The 21868-nt window shown below is 39.8% G+C and overlaps 1 long non-coding RNA gene across 6 annotated transcripts in view; it reads right to left on the bottom strand.

Moving 5' to 3' along the window:
- The window catches only part of LOC138750902 (uncharacterized), a 160339-nt gene that overhangs the window by 114146 nt on the left and 24325 nt on the right, over nucleotides 1-21868 (bottom strand). For 5 of the 6 annotated variants that reach the window (XR_011349587.1, XR_011349588.1, XR_011349589.1 and 2 more), the window contains exon 3: nucleotides 8332-8409. This is a non-coding gene — a long non-coding RNA (uncharacterized lncRNA). Of the gene's footprint in view, nucleotides 1-1097; nucleotides 2752-8331; nucleotides 8410-21868 lie in introns of those variants that run through there. The other variant, XR_011349590.1, reaches the window with a different exon arrangement.

Genomic DNA, 21868 nt, shown 5'->3' with positions numbered 1-21868 from the left:
TCCAATTCTTTTCCACATCTGGACAATTTATATTGACCCGCAGTATTTCTGACCCTTTTGTGTTCATGATGATCTCTTCTTCCTGGCACCGTTCTCAAGTGTAGTTGATGCAACACAGATAAAAGTAAAGAGTCTGCAGTTGGAGAAGATGGACATAGCGAAGCGCGGCACTGACCCTCATAGATAGGAAATTAGGATTCAAATTTCAAGATCTAAGAGTCTAGATTCAATTTATTGTCATGTAATTAAAAACAGGACAAGATTACAAGAAATTGTTGTAGACAGTTTTGCCATCGGTAGAAATTTCCTGAAAGAGATGCAACATTTTTAAAGAGAGTCCTCCCAGAGTCACCGAGTGTCCGTGGATTCTGCTCCATCGCTTCTGCAGCAACGCAGAGTCCAGACCAAACCATTGGCTCCCTGAACTCGAGTGCAGATTCGAATCTCTGATAGCATCAGTAACCCTTCAAACCCCTCTGCACCCTATTTTAGCTGGTTCTGTTACATGGTACACCTTCAGCTAGTTTCGAGCAAGTCCCCAGCAGTCCACAGTTATGAATCGAAATCCATTGACACCGGTCTCTAGCATCCACAGCCTCCGTCGGTTATTCACCTCAAGTCATGAATAGCGGACCCCTGTGTGGGTTCTTCAGCTAAATAACCCATCACAGATTCGCTGCCGTGGTCACCCTCCCATTTGCTCTGCTTTTCATTCTCCCATTGTGGTCGTCTCCCAGCCGTCTGGTGCACTGTGTCTGTTCTGCGCTTCCGTCAGTCTGCAACCCCTCGTGGATTCTGTCCAGCAGAGGCCCCACAATTTTGTGTGTGTCCCCTGAGGTCACGGGAATTTAATCAAACTACCGTCATCTTCTATAATTAGCTATTCAAAGCATAAACGGAGTGGACCCCGCGGGAGCGCTGGATCTCCGCTCCCTGCTCACCCCTAGTCCGCGCCGTACAGCAGTTCCAGGGGCGCTGCCATTTTCTCTTCTTCAAAATAGGATCCAATAATGTTATGATCACCTTATTGACTCCTATATAAACAGACACCATTAATTTTGTTGAACATAACCTCTCAGCAGAACCTGTCTAGTTCCCATTAAAGGCTCTTTACTATTGACCAGAACTGTTTCAATTTATCGAGTAAAATAGATCTGCACTGCTGAATCAGATCATTTCAATTTTTGCTGTGAGGAAAGATCATTAACATACATGAACACAAGGATCATAAATTACAGCATAGACATTTCAAAATTAAAAATAAACCAGAAAAAAACAAAGGAACTGCCGATTCTGGAACTCCTTATATGCAGCTTCAGGATCCCCCAATAACCAGGATACAATATTCCGATAGAATAAAATCATAAGTTAAAAAAGAGAAAAGCAAGTGCAGACGGGATAAATGCTGTGCAAAAGAACAAAGATGACTGGATTTTGAAAGCTCAATGGGTTTCTGGACACTTTATCCAAATCTATTTAGTGTTATAAACAAGGTCAGTGAACCTGTGGCATAAATCAGTACAAAGGGGTATGATTTAATGGCCACTACTATGGCATTGTGGTTCCAGCGTGGAAGGCACTGGGGATTAAATATCCAAAGATATCAGGTAATAATGGTGGGCAAACAGGAAGCTATAGGGAAGTGTGCTAACGTTCTTAGTTAAGGAAGACATCAGGGAAATAGTGAGACGTGATGTAAGATGTTCGGAGCAAAATGTCGAGTCCGTTTGGGTTGAGATTAGGAATAGTAACTGGAAAGAAATCAAAGCAGGAGTTGTCTCAAGGCCACCTATTATTTCAGTGGCACGGGCAATAAATCAAGAAATATAAAAGGCATTCAAGGATGGAACAGCTCTTATCGTGCGGGTCTTTAACATGGATATAGATTGGACGAATCAGGTTGGTCCAGGTTGCCTGGAGGAGGACGTCATTGGTTGGCTTTCCTTATTATCATATTACTGAACCTGGAAAGGAACATGCTATCTTGGATCTGCTCCTGTACAATGATACAGGTAAAATTATCAATCTTTATATTGGGATCCACTTGGAAAAAGTGATCTAAATATGACTGTTTATTATATAATAGGTCATGTAATATCATATCATAACATAACCAGTTTGTTATGCCAAAACAAGGGAAACTCAAAGGGGATGTGGTTGAGTTCTGGGAACACAAGCTAGATGGAGGGACAGTTGAATACCAGTGGAGGACTTTCAAAAAGATTTCTAAATTAAAGATGAAACTTATTGTCATGTACTCACAACAGTGTCATATTACAAGAAAGTGCTTTTGTCTGCTGTACGGCAGATGTATTCGCAATCGGAAAAACTTGCCTGAATGGTCACAGTTAACATTTAACATTTCATACAAGCACCAAGCACAAGACAGTCCAACGATAATTTGATGCATTGAAAGAACAGAGGGAAGGATTGTCACAGTCTGTTCCAGATTCGATACATTTGCAAAGACATTGATTTTTCAAGGGAGGGCCATGCTCATTGCTGGAGAGTAAACAGCTATTTTAAGCAGCTCTCTGGCCAGTCATTCTGTAAAATGCAGAAGAAAGTGAAATTCACGAGCATCCCTATCTAATGATGAAACGCATGCTCTCTGAATGACTGGGCCATTTTGGTGGATTGACCCACACCACGAGGTTCTTTTGATTCTGATTAACAGTTGAGGTCATCTTGTTACTTGGAGAGACCACGGCTAAGGAATTGTAAAATGAGGCCACTCAGTTCCAGTCTTGCCTACAAAAAGATCAGGAGTTCGTGAGGATGGACATTTCTTCAAAGGCAAAACATGAATAAATCACGAATCTATTGCATCCACAATTCCAGTCTTCCCATCAGTTCATCATTAATTCTGGGCATCAAAGTTCATAGGACGATGTTTCAACACAAGACTGATCATGAAGTAACTTTCTAGATTATGGTCTGGATGTTAATGATTCGGGTAACACACACAAACATACACACACACACACACACACACACACACACACACACACACACACACACACACACACACACACACATGCACATAGATGTGGATAGATTTAGTGTTAAGGATAGTTTAAAAGTTAAGATTATATTTTAAGAGTTAGAAATAAAGTTAGTGTTTTAAAATTGAACACTGTCTGGTTCATTTTTGATTGGTGCGCTTTATGTGCGTTTCATAACAAAATTGGGGACTTGTCATCCTGTAGGAGTTTAGAAACAGTTATTATTTGAATTGAAGAAGTTTAGAAATGGTTATTATTTTAATTGCAGGAGTTTAGAAACAGTAATTATTTTAATGTTAGGAGTTCTGAAACAGTTATAGAAGGTAGAAAAAAAAAGCAAGAAAAAAGCTAAAATGTTCTTTGTGTAAATTGGCGCATGAAAAACAGCAGAACAGAGTAAGCAAGATAACAGAGGAATTTAAGGAATATGCACGTACACACAAAGAGCTTGTTTAATAGGGGTTTGGGAAAGGAGGTGTGAGTACGGGATAGGAGAAAGTCAGAATCAGTCAAAAGTCAGGCGAAACCAGTCCAAGAAGGATAACTGTAAGAAAAATGTAAGGGGAGGTGAATTGAAAAATGTAGAAACACAAACAAGCATCCCGCCCTCAGTGTACTTTCCCGAGGTAGGGGGAGAGTACACAACCTTACAATGTTGTAAATGTAAATAAACGTTCTTGGTTCTCAACTTTTGTCTTGAGCATATTTTGTGAACGCGAAGGTACTTCTCACAATCCGAGGTTTTTTTTAGACATTTGGAGCTAATAACGCTTAACCAAATTGGGGAGCTTATAATGTATGTGCTTCATCAGGCAGCACAGAATTTGGAGCTTTGTAATCAGTTAAATTTAGGTGAGGTTGGTACAGTCCTTTTTCCAAGCTAATTGAGAGTCTTGCGTGTGTGTGTAAAAGCAGCAATGGATATTGAAAGGGTTTTCAAGTCACCATCTCCTGCAGAAATGCAGAAGGCATAAAGGGATGATTTGGTGAATGTTGCTCAATGGTTGGGACTTTCTGAAGGAAATTTATCCCTGAGAAAGGTGGAGATAAAGGAAATTATAGCAAGGAAATATGTAGAAGAGGCCAAGTTTGAAGATGCAGAATTAGAGAAATTTCTGAGTGTAAACCTATTAAATCAAAGCTCGTGTTTGAAAGGAGTCATTTAAAAATTGAGGAAGAGGAAAAAAAAGAATGCAAGTGGTGTGAGAGATAAAAGAAAGACAGAGACAATTTGAGTTAAAAATGGAGTAAGGTTGTAGTGGTATCAGGCAGAGCAGACAAAGCAGAATTCTATCTTCTAGTCTAACTGAGAAGTTTATAGCCAGTACAGAGGTGTGGTTAGCTCCTCCATTTCATAAAAGTGAAATTGATAATTGTGATTTTGCAAGCAAGAACCATTTTGACTGTAAAGAGAAAATAGCTTTTGAAGGAGCTTTTTGAAGTGCCAGTTGAAGAAGTAGAGAAGACGATGTGGTCAAAAAATAATGATGGCTTTTATTAGCAGAAACTCATGATACAATAATGAAAGACAATAGGTGCATATATAGTTAAACGCAAGGGGAGTGTCCTGAACAGAAGGGATAATGCACAGCCAATGTTAGTACAGCAAGGCTCGCCAGAGGGGAGACAGGCAGGTTGACAAACATTCACCACAGTCTCTTTCCCCCCCACGCCCAGCAGAAGAAGGGTTAAAATCAAAAGGATAGCTTCTAGGAAAGACTGTAGCAAGCCATACATGGATAACATGTTTGGCATTGAGAATAATCTAACAGCCAAAATATGCCAGTATCTATCAAGCAATCGAAATATAATGAGATGTTTTATGAAAATGTCAGCCTATCAGCTCGTTTATGAATTCTGGTGCTTCTTCTCAATACAGATGGCTGCTTTGCAACCCTTGGGAACTGGAAAAGGTCCTGGGTCAGTAGTGTGGGAATGACTGACTTCTGGACATGCTCCAGAATCACCAGTGTGAGGCAGTGGAGCTTCAGCATGGCCATCTGAAAGCTTACTAGGGGTCACAGGCTGGGAGGATGAGGCCAATCTCTCAGGATCACTCTGAGCAGGGGTGTGAGGAAGGGGCGAAACAGGCAAAGCCATATCTCTTAGGTGTACAGTGTCAGTACTCCCGTCTGGGAATTTAACATGAGCTTAGTTGGGGTTGGTATGCAGTAGCTGAACTGGTTGGACTAGGGGGACTGCTTTACACACCCGAGCATGGCTCTTCAGCAGCACGGTTCAGGCTCAGATAAACAGGCTGGCCAGTCCATCACAGTTCCTGATTTCCTAGGAAAGGCAAGCATACGTTCATGAGGTGTTTGATTTCTTGCAGTACATAATAATGACCGAATAGAATGTAGCACCTCAGACAGCACCTCCTGCCATCGGGTTACAGGGTAACCATGTGTTTTTAAAGCAAGATTAACTGTCTTCCAGACTGTAGCATTAGCCCTTTCGACCTGCCCATTACCACGCGGGTTGTAGCTCGTGGTACGGCTGTGGCAATCCCCTTCCGTAGCAGGGCTCGCCGCAGTTCAGCGCTCATGAATGCTGAGCCCGTATCGGTATGAATGTAATTGGGAAAACCAAAAATGCTGAAAGTTATGTCAAATGACTTAATGACAGATGCTGACAAGACGTCAGGGCAGGGTATCGCAAAGGGAAACCTGGAATATTCGTCAATTACAGTTAGGAAATATACATTTTTGTTGTTGGAAGGTAACGGTCCTTTAAAATCTAATCTAATCCTCTCAAAAGTTCGGGTTCCCTTTATTATAATGGCCTCTGGAGCTTTGAAGCATTGTGGTTTGCATTCTTTTAGTCAGTTTCCTGACTTCTTCCAAAGAGGAAGGAAGGTTGTTAGCCCTTATGTAGTGGAAGAACCTCATGACTCCTGGGTGGCACAGTCTGCTATGGATCTCTTTTAGTCCCTCCAGCTGAGCACCATCAGCAGATCGTGACAATGTGCCAGAGGGATCATTTAACCTGCCCGGTCTGTACTGGATCACATAATTATAAGTTGAGAGTTCTTATTGTTCTTGATTTTACTTTTGCGTTTAGTACTGAACATGTCGGCTGCAGATTTCTGATCAGTGACAAGAGTAAATTTTCCACTGGCTAGAAAGTGTCTCCAGTAGCGAACAGCTTCAATAATAGCCTGGGCTTCTTTTTCAATGGCATGATGTTTAAGTTCAGGTCTGCATAACGTGTGGGAGTAGAATGCCACAGGTCTGCCCTTTTGATTAAGGGTTCCTGCCAAGGCACAATCTGAGACATCATTTTCCACTTGGAATGAATCATCCTCATCAATGGATCAAAGTGCAGCTTTGGCAATATCAGATTTAATTATCTTGAAAGCCTTCAAGATTTAGTGTCAAACAGAGGATGTGCCTTCGTGGCATACTCCCAAACCCATTTGAAGTAGTAGGAAAAGAATCCCATACACCTTTTAAGGGCTTTTGCTGAGTTTGGGGGTGGAAACTTCTTAAGGGGGGCCATTCATTCTGGGTCGGGGTGGGTTTCGCACTTGCGGAAAATGTATCCCAGAATGGGTGGGTCTGTTGAGTTGAACACATATTTGTCTGTTAAATGTAAGTTTGAGTTCCTTAACTATTGCTAAAAATTTCTTTAAGTTGTTGTCATGCTCAGCCTGTGTTTTCCCACAGATAGTGACATTATCCAAATAGGAAAACGTACCCTGTAACTCATACGTCCTAACAATCTTATCAATTTCCCTCTGAAACACGGACACACCATTAGTGACACCAAAAGGTATCCTTTTAAACTTGCATAACCCCCCATCAGCCTCAAATGCTGTATAGCATTTTCTTAATGGGGATTTGGTGATCAGCTGTGAGGTCGATAGTGCAGTACACTTTGTATTGCGCTATCTAATTAATAATTTCATTAATGCGTGGCAGGGGGTAGGCATCCAGGTTCGTGCAACAGATAATTGTCTGGCTGTCGTCAATAGTCAGTCGTCTCTTAATGTGGTTTTTCACAACTACCACTTGGGCTCGCCATGGACTCTTACTTCGTCCAATTACTCCCTCTTTAAGCAGTCTCTGGGTCTCTGCTTTGATAAACACTGATCCTCTTTGCTGTAAGAATGGCTGTGAGTGGCAATTGGCTGACACTGAGGGGATAAATCACTGAAAAGGGATGGAGTTTTGATCTTTAATGTGGACAGACCGTTTGATATCAAAATCAAGATATAGAGAAACCACCTTGACCCAGTACAATACTGGATTTCCTATCTGGACAAGAGACAGTCCAGGTGGCGGAAGTGTGTTTGGAGGAACACTGATCATAATGTTATTATTATATCAATTGGTGAAATTTTAATTTTAATTAAATTAGAAAGGATATACAGTTGAAAGCATGGATTGGGTCAGGTTGTTTCTTATTTAAATATTTTTATTGAATTTAACACATAAATTCCTCATACAAAGCATTTTAATCAAACAAATAACAGGTGGTATCATATGCACATGCATTGGAAATATGTAATACTACAATAGACTATCCTTTGATGTAAGCACAGTGTACATTCTGTTTAATGCTATGATCTATAATGACCATATTAAACCCATATTGAACTAATTAATTGAAAAATAACTGAAAACAAAAGAAACCCTAGTTTGTGTCTGGCAATGACGTCGTTGATATAATGTATGTTAAATATTGTTTATCCAGATATACATTTTTAAAGGCAAAGATAACAGGAGTAGGGAACTTTGGTTTTGAGGGAGATCGAGGATGTGGTTAAGAAGAGAGAGAGAGATGAATGGCTGTTATGAGTATGTTGTGAGTGTTAGATGTTGCATTTTGGAAGGACAAGCCAAGAAATGACATAGACGATATATGGCAGCACATTGAGCAATGCAATAGAACAGAGGGATCTGGGAATACGGATACAAAATTTGCTGAACAGTCATCACAATTAGATAGGGTTGTAAAGAGAGCTTTGGTCACATTCGCCGTCATAAATCAAAGTAATGAGTACAGGAATTGGAATGTGATTTTAAAGTTGATAAGACATTGGTGAGGCTAAATTATGAGTATTGGTGCAGTTCTGGTTACCTCACTACAGGAAGGGGTGGGGGGGGGGGTGGTGTCAAGTGATGGAATAGTAACTGGTCCAGTCTGCTTTCCAGAGAAAAGTTTAACAGAGTGGACAATAAGTAAAGTACTTATTTAATACAATTTAACAAATGGAAAGTTAAACAGGGAAAAATTTGAAGATGAATCCGAAAAAAGACAAAACTACAACGATCAACAGAGAAGAAGCAAAGAAAACGATAGATCATAAGGAAGGAGGCCTTACCTGTAAAGTGGATCCAGGAGCTGTCCGAAAAGGTGACTCCATTTGCGTGGTCTTCAATTGAACAAACTCAGGTTGGTCCTGCGTAGTACGAGTTTTATCAGTAGCTCATTGAGTTATGAAAAGAAACATTACTTCACATATACAAATAGATGTGCATGCGTGAAACTCATTTTAAATAGGACATTGAAGAAAGAGGCTATTTCAGTTATAATGGAAGTCAGATTAGACACATTTGCTGGAACAGACTTCATATCACGTGAAGAAATGGATCCAAAAGTATTAGAAGAAGCAAAAAAAATAAGAAAGAGAATGGTAAACTTCAAACTCAAATAGTGGATATACAATATTTTGATAAGCAATTAAAAATGTTAATGGAAACACTGATGTACAAAATTAACGTTAATAGAAACTGTGTATTAGAAACGGATGTTAAAATACAACCTGTAGAGAATGCAATGATGGTCATGAAAAGCAACTTGAAGAAGTGGAAGAAAGAGAAAAGGTATGGAGGGAGATATGGGTGATGTGAAGGAAAAAACAGATATTATGAATAAACGTCACTAAGACACAAGAAATACTGACTCAGAAAATTTGTTTAGAAAGGTTTAGCAGACACAACAATATAAAAATAGTAGGTTTGAATGAGGGCAAAGAGGGTAAAGATATCAAAGAATTTTAAAATAAATGGATCCCACAAGTCTTAGGATCTGAAGAATTTCAAGACAATATTGAAATTGAAAGAGCTCACAGAGCTTTGACATCGATACCTCATACAAATCAAAAACCACAATCTATTTTAGTCAAATTGTTATGCTACTCAAAAAGGGAACTGGCTGATTGACGAGCCACGGAAAGACATGAATCACTGGAATATAATGGAAGTTAAATATTGTTTATCCAGATATATGTTTTAAAATATTAAAATAAACGTAAAGCATTGATTTCAACAAAGAGAATATTATGGAAGAAAGGCTATAATTTACATTATCCAGGCACTTTAAACATAATAGATTTTTTTGTTGACCCAGTAAAAGTCAGGCAGTTTGCTGAACAGTTGCGAGAAAATCATCTGCAAAATGTGGAGTTAATGCAACAAAAGGACATCTGATGTTAATATGCATAAATTGGTTTTGATTCAAAGTAATATTGGACTGTATATATTATTATAGATGGTAAAGATATGATTGTATTAAGTCTTTAGGTTTTTTCAAAATATGTCAATAAATTCTCTGGGGGAGCATGGATAATATGCTGCAGGATCAAGTCACTATTAATGTTTATACCTTAATATGTTAAGGGTGTTGTGGTTGTTTTATAAGTTAGTAAAGACAACTCAATTAGGACTTTTTTAAAATTTTCCTTCTCTTTTCTTAAAATTCTTACTATTTTTATGTCACTTGTGTCATCAAGAATCGTCAAAAAGAATAATCTTCAAATAGATATTTTTCAAGGAATAGAGTTGGAGCATTTGAAATGGGGATACATGAATAAATTAAAATTAATATAATGAAGACATTGAAATTTATAACTACTAATATTAATGAAATACAGAATCAAGTTAAAATGAAAAATGATTAAAACGACTTAAAAACATAAAAATACAGAGAGCATTTATAAGAGAAATAGATTTAACTGAGGCACAACATTTTAAATTGAAGAGCGATTGGGTGCGATATGCATTTTCCTCATCTTATAATTCAAAAGCTATTTTAATAAACAAAACATAACACATTAAAAGAAAAAAAAATAATTACGAATCCAACAAGTAGATATATCACGATGTACTGTCACATTTATTCGGAACCTTGGATATTATTTAATATATATCTACCTAAAGATGATGATGATAAGAAATTTATGAAATTTTTTTTATGCTTATGAAATACTCAAGGATCAAACCAATTTGGAAGCTTTAGTGGCGATTGACTTATGCTTAGTTATCAGTCGTCCGAGTTTAACTCAACCTCCAGCTTGAAATTAACAATAAACGGTGAGGGTATAAATCACCAGCAGAAAACCCAGCAACTATGAATATTGACCAGTTCATAGCGAACCCTTCAGTGGTTATTTGGAAAATGGGTAAAAATTCAGAACTGATGGTTTGAGTTTGCAAGTTATATCTTCTTACAGTAAGAACTGGGATGAAAAAGAAGGGAATTGCTTGAAAAATTGTTAAGCACTATGTAGAAAAGGGGGTATTTGAAGAAACTGTATTAGAACGGTTTCCAAAGGAGAATACTTCAGAGGAAGTAAAGTTGGCTTTGAGAAAACAAGAGTTAGAGGAAAAAAAAGAGGCAGAAAGGAAAGCCGAATGGGAAGCAGTAAGGCAGGCAGAAAGGGAAGAAAGAGAGAAAGAACAGAAGCATGAGCTAGAATTAGCTAAATTGCAGCTGACCCTAATGCAAAGAGAAGGAGAAGCCCAAAACACACGTGCTGGTTAGGAGGAGAGGTTTCGAATCAGTACAAGTTAGTTCTTCCATTTTAGGAAAATGAAATAGACCAGCATTTTCAGCATTTTGAGAAAGTAGCTGTAAATTTAAAATGGCCACCAGACCAATGGTCACTCCTGCTACAAAGTGTTCTTAAAGGGAAAGCCCAACAGGTGTATTCGTGTTTCATGGTACAACAAGCAGCTGATTACGAATTTGTGAAGCAGGCTCTACTCCGATGAACTAGTCTCAGAGGCTTATAGACAAAAGTTCAGGAGTTTAAAAAAGGCACCAATCCAATCTTACCTGGATTTTTCTTATAGGAAGGTTGTGTGTTTTGATCGATGGTGTGCCTCAATGAAAGTACAACATAACTTTGATTTATTTAGGGAAATCATTTTGATTGAGGAGATTAAAAGTTGTGTTCCTGACAATATTCAGGAGAATAATATAAAAACTTGGCAAGAATTGGTAAGTGGACACCAGGGAAAACCTTTCAAAGGAATACTGTTGATAATCCAAGTAGAGTAGAAAAAAAATATAGAAGTGAGGTTAAAGGAAGTGAGGAAGAGAAATGGGTGAAGGAAAAATTTTCGATTGTTATTTACCACTATTGTATGAAGCCAGGGCACATAAGAGCAAGTTGTCCTGGACTGAAAAGGAAGAAAGCAAAAGGGGTGGTACGAACCACCTGTGTTCATAGTGAGAAAGTTAGGAATATTTTTAAACCATTCCTGACTGAAGGTTTCATTTTGGTTAAAGAAGGATCCAATCAAATGACAGTTAGAAACCTGCGGGATACTAGAGCATCCCAATAGCTTGTGTTACGAGCCCGAAGGACCCCAAAACCCAGCAGCAATAGACATTCACCAAGACAAATGGCTTTCAAAACAAAAGTTATATTTAATCAACGTCAAAGGTGAAAGTAGAGTCAAACTTTAATTTAACTCTATTCTTATAATGTCCACTATACTAACCCAAATTACCCCCTTCTAACTCGAGGTGCACGTGTATGTAATGTGTGCGTTAATTCAAGAAAAGTTATTTGGTTCACATTTCAATCTCACTTCACCTTCTTCCAAGTTCTCTGCTTGCAGGCAATCACCATACTGTGCACAGAATTTAACATGTAGAAAGTTCACCAGGCTTGATGCTTGAAAGGTAGATGTTTATCGCTCAGGAAGGTTCTTGTAGGGTTTGCAGAGAGAGAGATATTTGTTGCTCCAGGATTTCCACAACTGAGATAACATCAATAGTCACCTCTTGATGATTAAACTTGACGCATCAGGGTCTTCTGGATGGTAACATCTTTCTTCAAGCTACCACAGAGTTCCATTCCATCCTCTATTTCAAGAGAAACATCAGACAGATAGCACTTCCAGACATCGACTGCACTGGAACTTGCTTTCATAATTTTCAAATCATTCTCCCTGGATTGCCTTTCTCAATTCCTTGTCAGTGTCCCACACATTGACTGACTGACTGAGGTGTTCACTCAACTCTCTCTCTTTTCCAACTGCAACTGCAAAAAGAGCATGTGACCTATGTCTTGCAAGACCCCCACCTTCTCTAGCAAACAACAGGAGTTATTTCTTCTTCTCAAGTTGTTATCTTAGTTAACCAATCCAGAATTGACCTTTCTGTGAGCACTTTGCAGAAATGGTACTGATAGACAGCATGACTCCAGCAAGACAACAGTCAAGCATTTTATGATGTCAGTTCAATTACCACTTACATGTGAAAGGTGCTTACATTCTCCAGAGATCCTGCAATGTGAATTCTTCACATTGATGTGTGTAAGATGTGTGTATGTATATGACCTAATCTAAATCTTATAAATTCTCCCCAAATATTAATATTGTTACACCTCTCTTTCTTTAAAGGAAATTTAACTGAGTTAAAATTCAGTAATAACTAAACTGTCTTTAAAACCTCAAGAAATATAAAAATTCTCAATATATAAATGTCATAATAAATATGTCATAATAAATGGAGACAAGCTAGGGAGTGGGGAGGAGCAAATGGATCTTGGAGTACTTGTTCACCTGTCACTGAAGACTAGCATGCAGGTTCAGAAAGCTGTGAAGAAGGCTAATAGCAAGTTGGCTTTCATAAAGAGGGGATTGGAGTATAGGAAAAGAGACGCCCTTCTGCGTGTGTACGGGGCCCTGGTGAGACCCCACCTGGAGTATTACTTCCAGTTCTAGTCTCCAATCTTGAGGAAGGACATACTAGCTATAGAGGGTGTGCAGCACAGATTTACAAGGTTAGTTCCAGGGATGGCGGGGTTGACATATGCTGAAAGTCTAGACAAACTGGACTTGTATCCGATGGAGTTTAGAAGGATGAGGGGGGACATGATTGAGGTATACAAAATTATCAGGGGGATAGACAGGGTGAAGTCGGATTACTTGTTCCCAATGATGGGGGAGACGAGGACTAGAGGGCATAGTTTAAGAATACAGCGTAGGCACTTCAGGACGGAGATGAGAAAACATTTTTTTACCCAGAGAAATGTGAATCTGTGGAATGCTCTGCCACAGAGGGTGGTAGAGGCAGATTCGCTGATTATGTTCAAAAGAGAGTTAGGTAAGACTCTAGTGGGCAAAGAAGTTAAGGGTTATGGGGATAAGGCTGGAAAGGGGTACTGATGGTAGTGATCATCCATGATCTGTAAAATGGCGGTGCAGGCTCAACAGGTCGAAGGGCCTACTCCAGTTCCTATTGTCTATTGTCTGTTGTCTATATGTTGACAGCATATTATATAAGATAAAATTTAACATCTTGATAGATAGTCCACTATTATATTATTTAAACCTCTGATATGAACAATTATCAAAATATATTCTCATTATATCAAACTCCAGTTTAACAATCTTCTGTTCTTGTTCTTCATTTTATTCAATAACACCAGAGGATTATGGTCAGTAATTACCACAACTGGTTCTTGAGATACACATCAAAATTCTGCAAAGATAACACAATTACCAATAATTCTTTCTAAATAGTAGAATAGTTCCTTTGATGAACATTTATTTTTTTTTGAAAAGTAGACAACTGGATGGTCGATTTCATTATGTTTTTGCAATACATCTGACCCTACTGCTCCCTCACTCATATCCACTGCCTCAGAAAGAGATTTATCAAAGTCAGGAGATTTTAATACAGGATAATGTAATAGCCTATCCTTTAAATTTTCTAAAGCTGCCTGACACTCTAAAGTCCACACAAATTTCCCCTCCTTCTTCAAAAGGTTGGTTAAAGGAAGAGCAACCTCAGCAAAATTTTTGCCAAACTTCCGATAATACCCTGCCATTCCTAAAAACCTTCTCACTGCTTTCTTGCCATTGGGAATAGGAAACTCAGAAATTTCATTCAAATTTGCTTGAATAGGTGCAACTTTGCCATGACTAACTACATGACCCAAGTATGACACAAAGGCATTTGCAAATTCACTATTTGCTAAGTTAACAAGTTTGCTTTGGATAATCTTGCAAACAATTTGTCCAATTCCTTCAAATGTTCTTCCCATTTGTCACATTTTATGACCAAATCATCAATAAAAGCATCTGTATGTGTTAACCCATCGATTATTGAATTAATCATTCCTTGACATGTTGCAGAAGCATTTTTCATGCCAAAAGGTAACACATTGTACTCATATAAGCCAGATGGAGTAACAAAAGCTGAAATATTCCTTCCTCTCTCAGTTAAAGGCAAACACCAGTAACCCTTCAACAAATCCAACTTAGTAAAAAATTTAGCTTTTCCAATCTTATCAATACAATCATCTATTCTTGGAATAGGATAAGCATCTGTTTTAGTGACTGCATTAACCTTCATTGGCAGGGTGGAAGCAAACTCCGAAATAAGTGAGTCCATTTATGAGGACCAGAAAAAGGTTGAGCACTGGTACAATGGAGATTTACAATAAATATTTATGATCTATCAGCGGAAAGTGAATAGATTGTCAAATGAGTCTCGAGTGGCAGTTTGATCTGTAAGGTGGATTCCAGACCAGTGAAGGATAACAGGAATAGATTAGGAAAGTACACAAATGCATTGCTGTTGCAGTGTACTGCAGGTACATGTGAGGATAGCCAATTCAGTGGCAATAATCTAAAGGGACATTGTCACCTGAACATGTCAGGAAATGGAGTGATGTAAATGGAGAGTCATTAAAAGTTTAACCATTAATTTTACACAGGACAACGCCGAAGATAGCCCTTTTGAGATTCCTGACATGCTGTTCAATTGTTCTTGAGAACTATCATGGTTACATTCTTCGACTTGTTTGATTTGAGTTTTGAATGTGTAGGTGGCTGCAATTTTCAACTGCAATTATGAAACTGCACCACATTCCGATTTCATCACTTGATGGAATATACTGTAACAGAGTTTATTGAGGTATTTGGGAGATAAATGGGGAAAGGTTTGTGAGAGCAGGTCACACGCAAACACGTTAAAACACAGAGATTTTGCAGGTGCTTTTGCAAGATGCTTAGACTCATGATGGACAGTCATTTGCAAAAGGCAACAAATGTAACAACAGTGGCAGCTTTGTCTGGAAGCTTTGTCTGGAAAAGAGCATTTGGCAGCATTGCCTGGAAAAGAGCATTTGCTATCTGGAAGGTCATGTGATCTTCGCAGCCGGAAAACAGTAAAAAAACAGGCATTGCTCTCAGAGTTGGAAGGAGTGAGAGAGAGAGAGGAGAGAGATACAGACATGGGTTCCAGAGGGACAAGCTGGTGAGCTTTGATAGATGGCCTGGTCAAAGGAGAGGACTGGCTGTCCAGTGTTTCCCTGTGATGACCTGAAAGAAAGTGGATATCAACTGGAGAACCCTTAATGTGGGCATGTTTGGTCAGCAAGACACTAGAGTAGCTGATTAAAATAGAATCAGATCGCGATGTCCTGGAACAATAAAAACTCTCTCTCTCTGAAAACCAACAAGAGCCTTCTGAATGGTAACTATTTACCTGTTGAGCACCAAAGCCTGGTGACCTGTATTAATGTTAACTTTTGTGCACAGTACAAGTAGTGGCTACAAACTGTGAGATTGGACTTTGAACGAAAGCACTTTACTGAACTTACACACACGTGTGTTTAGAATGAGAAGGGGGTTAAGTAGGTTAAGTGAGTCAATAGAGATAAGTTAAAGTCTGATTGTATTTTCATATTCAAAGATAATTAAAGCAACTTTTGTTTAAGTGACCCTTTGTCGTGGTTCACAGGTTTTGCTGCTTGGATTTGGGGTCCTCTCGCCTCTTAACGATATCAATTATTTTGTCAAGGTCCAGACCGTCTCTGTTTTTGCCTTTTCCAATAATTTGAAATAAATGTCATCAACGCTTCAGGTCTGTCACGACTTATGTCGGAAATAGACCCATCTCGTTCTTTTCTTTCAAACGTCCCGAGCACACGAGCCTTTTCCACACCATTCTCCTCATCTTGATTTTACACGTAACGATCCTGGGTAAATACTGATGCAGAATCTTCATTTATCACATTTCCTCTGACTCCAAGCATAATATATCTTATGATTCCCACCAATGGTAGGAATTGAGTCAGGATAAAAGAAAATGTTGATAACTCCAGTGAAACTGACGTCTCTTTATAATGTCTTCCAATTGCCTTTGTCGACTGCGGTGCAGTACTCGGTTTACCCTCAGATATTATGGATCCACACATTCATGCGACCAGAGCAGAGCATTTTCAGATGCAGAAACATGGGAAACACAGTGACCCAATGAGTGGACATCAACCCTCTCACAATCCTGATACATGTCATCATTGCTCACTGACATGGCATCCAAACGATGCCTTTTGATGGTGGATCTTCCACTTTGAGTCTGGAATCCCCACATGCTGTTATTCGGGGAGCAGGTGACATAACTTGTTTGTTCAGTGAATGCAACTCACATCAATTACCAAGAGATCCGTGCGGCTGGAGATTCCTCTCTTCTATAAGAAGAGATGCCGTTAAAAATGTGTTTCATTGACGTTTGATTTGTCACTTCTCTGAGAACATGGGAGCCTGGTTACTAAGTCAAATCATTGCCATTTATTATCCTGTTGTGGCAGCTGTCGGTGTTCCAGGTGAGCAAATGTACCCGGCGTGTTTTTCCCAGTCAGCCAGCCAGTTGCTGGTGTTGGATGTGGACCGCATTCATGGGATGCGGTATTATAGGTATTAAATCGATGAGCGACGTCTGCTCAATGATGGGGTTTCCTTTAAATTAACCCGGTGTCTCAGTCTAAGCCGTTATCTCGGTAAAGTTGCCAGGCTTCCTTTTGACAGTTCAATGTGCGGACAAGTCCCATGAACACGACAGCAATTGAGGGATGAGTTTGTGGCCAGAGTGGAATCACACGCTGATGAGCTTGATCTGCGAAATTCATGGTCAGCCAATGTAGGGCGGTGGGGTTGGTGTTCCTGGATCTGGACGCTGTTGCAGAACTGAACGACGCTGACCTGCTCTCAATGACTTTATTTCTCATTGACGGGCGAGAGGTTGGATGTGAATTCTCTGGCACAGTGTGATTCCGCGTTTGTCGCTCAGCTGATCGAGAACTTGTTCAGTTTCACATCCGTCCGGGCTCTAGATTCACTGCAATCGTTGAATATTTCCACATCCAGAATGAAAATTGTGTCATAGGTCACTATGACAAGCATTGTTTCTGGAGGGATCACCAGTCACCGGTCGACAGATTTCTTTTAGATTTGAGTGAATCAGATTGCACGTTTCCCCTTCGGTCGTGATTTTGCACCTGCATATATTTTTACTCTCCAAAGTTTCTTTCCCCATTGACTTCCTCATTTTTATTCCCCCATCTCACTCTTCACTGTTTCTCCGCCTCTCTCATCATCCGTCCTCTTCTCCATCAGCTCTGGGCCCCTGCCTTGTTTCTTTCCTCTTTGATAGTTAGAAAGTTTACTCTTCTATTTGGGTCTCGTAAATCCGAAACTTTGATCACTTCTGCGCATGGATGTTGGCTGAATTGGAGATATCCTTCAGCAACCCTTTCTTGGATCAAGTGAAAGACTTCTTCTGGAGTGAAACAGAAGGCACTTTTAGGTGGCCAATTGCCCCGCATGTAAAACCGCATGTGAAGGTAAAATGCGGCTGTTTTGAGGCCAGATGAATGTGTAGGAGAGGCGAACGACGTCACCCTCCTCCGAGAGGGATAATCAGCCCAGCTCAGTGGCTCCTCCAGCCTCCTGAATGCAGCTGTTAAAAGGTCAGGCTGCTGATCACAGCTGACACTGGGCAGGAGCTCCATTGTGCTCAGAGCCGCATCCTGTGCAGCGGCGTCCTTCAGGTGGCCAGCGTTGCGCTTTAAACGCTGCCACTTGAACGGCAATTTAAAGGGCCGCTTCTGCTTCAGGGACGCTCTTAGCGTGGAATGCACCTGAAAAAGCCAAAAGAGAATAAAAACCTGACTGAGTTGAGGACAATTTAGGTGATTGAAAGCGGATGTCTGTAACTTAGTGAAATGATGTGGCTGTTGACTAGGGATTGCTCATAATAAGGGGCTGAATGACGAAGTATCTGTGAGCGACGAAGGTTTTAAGGAAATATCGGTACGATAACTGGCTAAATGTATAACATTTCCGAGTTTCAATGTGAATGGTCCGAATGTAATGATTAAGAGAAAAAGAGTCTTGGCGTACATAAAGAGATTCGGAGTGAACCTGGCCTTGCTCGAAGAAACTCATTTCACAGAACTCGAAAACAATAAATTAAAAAGATGGGTGGGCCAGGTACTGGCTTTCTCATTCGGTTTGAAAGCAAGGAGGTGGCAATTTTGATCAGGAAATGTTCTAATGAATGGATAAAAATGGTAGATTTGTAGTGGTGCACTGTCAAATATATACCAAGTCCTGGACCCTGGAGACTCTATACGACCCCAAGAGAGATGATGATAAATTTAGCCAGAACATTTACCTGATTGGCAGACGCAAAAGAGAATATTCTAATTTGGGGAGATTTTTACTCATGTTTGGATCCTGTTTTGGACAAGTCAATGAAAATATTAGTGAAAACAAAGATGGCCACTGGCGCTATTTGCAGTATGAAGAAGCTGAACTAGTTAGATGTGTGGAGACATAAGCATCTGATTATTCCTTCTACTCGACTCTGCATTACTCCTACTCTAGAATAGGTGTTTTCCTGGCTTTACCCAATATAGAGGTTACTGAGTGCATGGTGAGACTACTTTCAGATCATTCACCTTTAGTAGTCAGTATAGAGATGCCGGACAAACAGGAAACGGTTTTCAGATGGCATCTCAATGCATTGCTGTTAAAGAAATCGGAAATTTGTAACAGCACAGACAGATCTGTTTTGTGAATCTAACTGCACTTCCACTCCAGATAAAGTTCATCTGGCGGATTGGCGATTATTTGCCAGAACTAATCAAGAAAGATCAAATGGGCTTTGTTGAAAAAAGCAGCTGACTGAAAACTTGGGCAGACTGCTAAATAGAATGCATTTGGCACAAGCCAGCCAGAAATAAGTTGGGGAGGGGGTGGGGGGGGGCTCGCCATCCCTCTCGATGTGGGGAAGGTATTTGACAGGTTAAAGTGGAACATTTTATTCATAATCGTGGAGAAAATAGTGATAGGATTAGTTGGATAAGAGTGCTGTATTATGCACACAAAGCAAAAGTTGTGATGAATGGGCAAATTTCTTCAGCCTTCCCACTTACAAGGTCAAGCAGACAGGAATGCTAACTATTTCCAGCTCTGTTCATACTGGCATGGAATTTTTGGCTGATGTCATTCATCAGGATCCACACATTAAGCAGTTCCAAGTGGCACATGAAGAATATAAAATCAGTTTATTTGCTGATGATGTACTGATATATTTGACAGACCCAATCAACACATTGCTGAAGCTGCCCTCTACTCTGGAAGACAATGGGAAGATTCTTGGGTACAAGATAAATTGGGATAAGTATGAGTTCATGTCACTTATGGAGGGAATTTCAGACAATGTCATAAAAATAGTTACCTAAAGTGGCCACAAAATGGGATCAAATACCTGGGAATTAAAATAGAAAATAACCTAAATAATTTGCATCAATTAATTTCCCTTTGCTGGGAAAATTTCAAGGAAGACCTAAACAGATGGGCAGGGTCAACTGCATGAAAAAAGAATGTGTGGCCAAGACTCCAATATCTCATTCAGAACTTGCCTGTGACATTGCCCAGGGGCTTCTTTCAGATCGATAAGAACATACTTATGGAACAGGAAGGTAGCCAGGATCTCTATGGGGAAATTAACCTGAGACTATAGTCTGGGTGGATACGGATGCTGGTCTTTAAAAAAATACTATTGGGCAGCCCAATCAACGTTCATGTCCTCACTCTTTGCAGGTGGGGGAAGAGGTATTATCCTTGGTACAAATTGGTCTGCACTTGGTACGCTTGAGAGTAGCAGAGGACTTTATTTCCAAGTGGGATTCCGAATTGCTATCTTGGAAAACAGACAGTGCCATACTAAAGCAGATTATTCGCATTTTGGGTGACATAAATCAGTATTTAGGAATATACTAGGGCTTTCTCCAGAAACTCCCCTTACGCCAAACTGGCTAATACCTTTGACAATGGGGAACAGGATCCGATACACCTGGTGCTGGAATGGCATCAGGTCCATGGACGATTGTTATGATCAAGGAAAATTAATGTCATTTGAGCATCTTAGGTAGAATTACAATTTGTAAAATAAGATATTCCACAGCTACCTTCAGATAGTATCATTTTTTGCTTATTAAATGGGGCCAACTGTGCCCACCAATGTTCAGTGACTGAGAGAACTTGATTCAAAAGGGGATCACCTGAAAATTCATTTTGTCCATTTATTCGCTATTCCAAGCAGAAGGACCCAAACGGTCACCATAAATTCAGACAGAGGTGGGAGTCAGACTTAGGAATAAAAATTGATGAGTGGTGCTGGTCGGCCCAGCATGACAGCAGTGATCAAGGCAAGGTACAGGTACAGGCTAGTGCAATATAATTTTTTTTGTATCAGCTGTACCTGACTCACAAAAAATATGCAGTTCAATAACTGATCTGTCGGATCATTGTTTTAGATGCCGCATTGAGATAGGACACTTTGTGCATGCCACGTGGATATGTACCATAGTAAGGTCCTTCTGGACAGACCTAGGGAAAACTATTGGTAAAGAATTCCCACAGGACTCTGACCTGTTTCTGCTGGATAATATAATGGACCTAAGACTTAAAATGATGCTTCCAAATTCAATTCCTAATGATCGCGTTGACGGCGGCCAGGAAGTGCATAGCGGTTCCCTGGAAATCTGACATTTGCCTGAGTATTGCGCAATGGAGCAGGAAGCTGCAAGCCTGAGTTCTCCTGGAGAAAGTTACCTATAACTTGAGGGGAAGGTATGGCAAGTTCCATAAAAAATGCCAGCCGTATCTGAGATATAAAAGAGGACGGCTGTGAAAAAAAGACATCTTTGCCTCACGTTCTGGCTCACCCCGATTCCTTCCAACACCGCATGACTGGAGGGGGGATTGGGGGCACGATGACCGCCTCAGTCCAGCCAGGAAAAGTCAGGAAAACAAAGTAAATTTGCCCCAATCTCTAGCCGCTGGGCCAGGCCAGATCCATAACTCCTCGATATGATTTTTACCCGTTTTGTAAGTTTTAATGTCTTAATTGCTTTTATATGATTCTTATTTTCCTCTTTGTGTTAAGTATTTGAGGTTGAGGGAATGGGGGTGGGGAAGGGAGAAAGGGAAAGGAGTGTCAGCCTTGGACTCGACAGAGAATACGCATAGACGAGATTAGAATAAGCTGTAATTGACACAGATTTGTTAAAAAGTGTTTGTGACAGATGAGTTCAATTTTTAAAACTATAAATAAAATATTCAAAAAAAATCTGGGCGATGCTATTTATTGTCCCTGACTGGGACCTGCACAGCATATTTGGATATTTCCAAGTTACCCGTTTTGTTTAGTTTCGTATTTCAAACATTTAGAGTGTGTTTGTATATTTCCATCTGTGGTTCCATTCAAGGATTGGTGCAGCTTTTCATTTTCTGAATGTCTGGGATCGGCTATTTCTGGTTTAA

This window comes from Narcine bancroftii, unplaced genomic scaffold (genome assembly GCF_036971445.1).
Source record: "Narcine bancroftii isolate sNarBan1 unplaced genomic scaffold, sNarBan1.hap1 Scaffold_301, whole genome shotgun sequence".
Lineage (NCBI taxonomy): Eukaryota > Metazoa > Chordata > Chondrichthyes > Torpediniformes > Narcinidae > Narcine > Narcine bancroftii.
The sequence above is the reverse complement of the archived record's forward strand: the minus strand, read 5'-3'. Positions and strand labels throughout refer to the sequence as shown.